The following is a 5425-nucleotide window of genomic DNA, read 5'->3' on the forward strand; positions in this document are numbered from 1 at the left end:
CACAAATATAGTGTGTTATTTCATCCTTCATTCTATATTACTACACTTTGATACCAATTTTTAGGACTAAATGATGGAGGTGAAACGAGCCATGCAAACCATAATCTAACTTAACTTCAAAATATGGTGCTTGCACTCTTCATCACATGTTTATTTGAGGGGAGACAATATGTAAGTACCAATATTTGTAAATCACTACATTAAGCTCTCATCCTTAGTATTATGACATATAAACATGATAGTTGATCATCATTCCCAAAATTTCTCCTACCAATTCAATATATGTGGTCTCCCTTGGCATACTTACTCTTTGACATTGGGTATGTGCAAGATCATGGGGGGCCAAAAAGTGGCAATGGAAAAAAAAAAGTGTTTTAAACCTTTCCGAACATGCCAAAATCTGCTTTGACTTTTTGTTTGGGTCAGCCAAAATTTGAATTTGGTTTGGTAATACCAAACCAAATCGGATATCCATTAATATCGAATAGATATCGGATATTCATTAATATCAGATAAATATCTGATAATATCAGATAGATATCTGATAATATCAGATATCTGATTTCTGATGTCACCATTGTGATGTCATACTTTTTTCAAATCGGATATCCGATTTTATCCATTTTTTCTCAACATAAAAAACATAGTTTAGTAAAATGGGCATAACGTTTGCATTTCTTATCGAAATTTTGATTTTTTTACATGCATTGGAAAGGTAATTCAAAGACCTATCAAATGGATGAGGTAGTTTGATGATATTATAAAATAAAAATTAATTATAATCATTTGAAGTTAGTCCTTCAATTTTAAAACTTTAAATACTCACAAATTTTGCATACAAAGTCTCATTTTTTTCCTATCACCTACTTTATCTATCACTTCTCTATCTATACTTATATAATATATTATATCTATATCTTTCTTCTCTACTTGTGTCACTTATTTTCTCATCCCATCTAGATAAAAAAATTCCCAAGTTACATGCATCTCTGCATATATCTCCATCTTTCTATTCCTATCTCTCCCTTTCCCACTCCATCATTGTCACTCCTTATTTCTATATATCTCTCTAATAATCTCTCTTCTCTCTATTTATCTCCCTCCTCTATCTTATCCTACCTACACTTATGTATTACTTGTCTCTATCACCTCCTTTCTCTCCTTATCTTGTCCCCTCTATCTCTGTATCCCTATATATCTGTCTTCATGTATATTTATATCTCATTGTCTCTAAATCTCACTTATTCACTCCATCTCTCCCTCCATTTGTCTTACTCTCTCTATCACTTTCTATCCATATCTATCTCTATCTCCATCTTCACATCTCCATCTTTTTCCCTATCAGTCTCTCTTTTTATATGTTCCTCTATCTTTATATATCTTCCTCTATACACGATTAATCTACTTCTCTGTCTCTTCCTCTATCGCCCTCTTGAAGTATCTTTCCCTTTCTCTACCTTTATCTCTTTATTTGCTCCATCTTTATATATCTCTGGCTCTCTCCCCACATCCTTCTCTATAGTGCCTTTATATATCTTTATATCTTCCTCTTTCTCTCTCTCCCTCTCTATCTATCCCTATATATAATCTCTATCTCTCTTTCTCACTCTCTTGCACTATCTATATCTCTCTTTATATCTCTCTATCTCTTCCTTTTTTTTATCTCTCTCTTTAACCCTCTCTGTCATTTTTTCTCCATCTCTTCATATATTTATCTTTGTCTTTACCTCTCTCTTTCTCTATATCTATTCATCTCCCTCTCCCTTTATCTTCATTTTTTATCTCTATCGTCTTCTCTCCTTTTTAATATCTAGACATGTCTACCTCTTTCTATCCATCCTTGTCCTTTAGTTTTTCTCCCTCTCACTTCATACTCCTTAATGTCTATATCTCTATTTATGTCCTTATCCTTTAGTTATTTTCCCTCTCTTTAGTTCTTCATCTCTCTTCACCCTTATATCTCTCCTTATTTGAAACTTAGTATATATGGTCTCCTAATGGGTTATTTCATGTCCTAAGGGGTCATAGAACATCATATGACCCCTTAGGACACAATATAACCCCTAACGACACCATATTGTCTCCTAAGGGGTCATAAAACACCATATGACCCCTTAAGACACAATGAGACCCCTAATGACACTATATGGTGTCCTAAGGCATCCTAAGACACCAAGTGACCCCTTAGGACACCATATGACCCCTAAAGGGTAATATGGTGTCCTAAGGGGTCATAGGACACCATATGACCCCTTAGGACACCATACGACCCATAACACCATATAGTGTCCCAAGGGGTTATATGGTGTCCTAAGGGGTCATAGAACGCCATATGACCCATTTGGACATAACACAACCCATGATGACACCTAAGGGGTCATATAGTGTCCCAAGGGGTCATAGGACACCATATGACCCCTTAGAACACCATACGACACCTTACGACACCATATCATGTCCTAAGGGGTCATATCATATCTTAAGGGGTCATATAACACCATATGACTCCTTATAACACAAGAAGACCCATAACAACATGATATGGTGTCCCAAGGGGTCATATGGTGTGAGGAGACACCATATGACCCCTTAGGACACAATATGACCCCTAACAATACCTAAGGGGTCATATGGTGTCCTAAGGGGTTATATGATGTCCTAGGAACCTTTAGGACACAATATGACCCCTTAGCACACCATACAACCCCTAGCGATACCATATGGTGTCCTAAGGGGTCGTAGGACACCATATGACCCGTTAGGACAAAATATGACCCCTAACAACACCTAAGGGGTCATATTGTGTCATAAGGGGTCATAAGACACTATATGACCCCTAACGACACTATATGGTGTCTTAAGGGGTCATATTGTGTCCTAAGGGGTCATAGGACACCATATGACCCCTAACGATACAAAATGACACCTAACGATACCTAAGGGGTCATATGGTGTTCTAAGGGGTCATAGGACACCATTTGAGCCCTTAGCACACCATATGACCCCTAATGACACCATATGGTGTCCTAAGGAGTCATATGGTGTCCTAAAGGGTCATAGAACACCATATGACCCCTTAGGACACCATACGATGCATAATGACACTATATGGTATCCTAAGGGGTCATAGGACACCATATGACCCCATAGAGGACCATACAACCCATAACAACATAATATGGTGTCTTAGAGGGTCATAGAACACCATATGACCCCTTAGAACACCATACGACCCATAACGACACGATGTGGTGTCTTAAGGGGTCATAAGACACAATATTACCCCTTAGGACATAATATGACCCCTAACAATGTCATATAGTGTCCTAAGGGGTCATAGGACACCATATGATCCCTTAGGACACCATATGACCCATAACACCATATAGTGTCCCAAGAGGTCATATGGTGTCCTAAGGGGTCATAGAATGCCATATGACCCATTAGGACACAATACGACCCATTATGACACCTAAGGGGTCATATAGTGTCCCAAGGGTTCATAGGACACCATATGACCCCTTAGAACACCATACAACCCCTTACGACACCATACGGTGTCGTAAGGGGTCATATTGTATCATAAGGGGTCATATAACACCATATGACCCTTTATAACACAAGAAGACCCATAATGACATGATATGGTGTCCTAAGGGGTCATATGGTGTCCTAAGGGGTTATATGATGTCCTAAGGGGTCATATGGTGTCCTAAGGGGTTATATGATGTCCTAGGAACCTTTAGGACACAATATGACCCCTTAGCACACTATACAACCCCTAACGACACCATATGGTGTCCCAAGGGGTCGTAGGACACCATATGACCCATTAGGACACAATATGACCCCTAACAACACCTAAGGGGTCATAAGAAACCATATGACCCCTAACGACACTATATGGTGTCTTAAGGGGTCATATTGTGTCCTAAGGGGTCATAGGACACCATATGACCCCTTAAGACACCATATAGTGTCATTAGGCATCATATGGTATGACCCCTAACAACACAAAATGACACCTAACGATACCTAAGGGGTCATATGGTGTTATAAGGGGTCATAGGACACCATTTGACCCCTTAGCACACCACATGACACCATATGGTGTCCTAAGGAGTCATATGGTGTCCTAAGGGGTCATAGAACACCATATGACCACTTAGGACACCATATGATGCATAATGAAACTATATGGTGTCCTAAGGGGTCATAGGACACCATATGACCGCTTAGAGGACTATACATCCCATAACAACATAATATGGTGTCTTAGAGGGTCATAGAACACCATATGACCCCTTAGAACACCATACGACCCATAATGACACCATGTGGTGTCTTAAGGGGTCATAAGACATAATATTACCCCTTGGGACATAATATGACCCCTAACAACATCATATGGTATCCTAACGGGTCATATAACACCATATGACCCCTTAGAATGCAAGAAGACCCATAACCACATGATATGTTGTCCTAAGGGGTCATATGGTGTCATGAGACACCATATGACTCCTTAGGACACAATATGACCCCTAACGATACCTAAGGGGTCATATGGTGTCTTAAGGGGTTATATGATGTCCTAGGAATCTTTAGAACACAATATGACCCCTTAGCACACCATACAAACCCTAACGACACCATATGGTGTCCTAAGGGGTTGTAGGACACCATATAACCCGTTAGGACACAATATGACCCCTAACAACACCTAAGGGGTCATAGGACACCATATGACCCCTAAGGGCACTATATGGTGTACTAAGGGGTCATATTGTGTCCTAAGGGGTCATAAGACACCATATGACCCCTTAGCACTCCATACGACCCCTAACGATACCATATGGTGTCCTAAGGGGTCATATAACACCATATGACCCCTTAGGATACCATAGGACGCATAATGACACCATATGATGTCTTAAGGGGTCATATGGTGTCCTAAGGGGTCATAGGACACTATATGACCCCTTAGGAGACCATACGACCCATAACAACATAATATGATGTCCTAGAGGGTCACAGAACACCATATGACCCCTTAGAACACCATACGACCCATAACAACACCATGTGGTGTCCTAAGGGGTCATAAGACACAATATGACCCCTAACGACGTCATATAGTGTCGTAAAGGGTCATACAAAACCATATGGCCCCATAGAACACCATACGACCCTTTACGACACCATATGGTGTCCTAAGGGGTCATATGGTATCCTAAGGGGTCATATAAAACCATATGACCCCTTAGAACACAAGAAGGTCCATAACGACATGATATGGTGTCCTCAGGGGTCATATGGTGTCACAAGAAACCATATGACCCCTTAGGACACAATATGACCCCTAACGATATCTAAGGGGTCATATGGTGTTCTGAGAGGTTATATGATGTCCTAAGAATCTTTA

The sequence above is a fragment of the Cryptomeria japonica genome, chromosome 11 (genome assembly GCF_030272615.1).
Source record: "Cryptomeria japonica chromosome 11, Sugi_1.0, whole genome shotgun sequence".
NCBI lineage: Eukaryota > Viridiplantae > Streptophyta > Pinopsida > Cupressales > Cupressaceae > Cryptomeria > Cryptomeria japonica.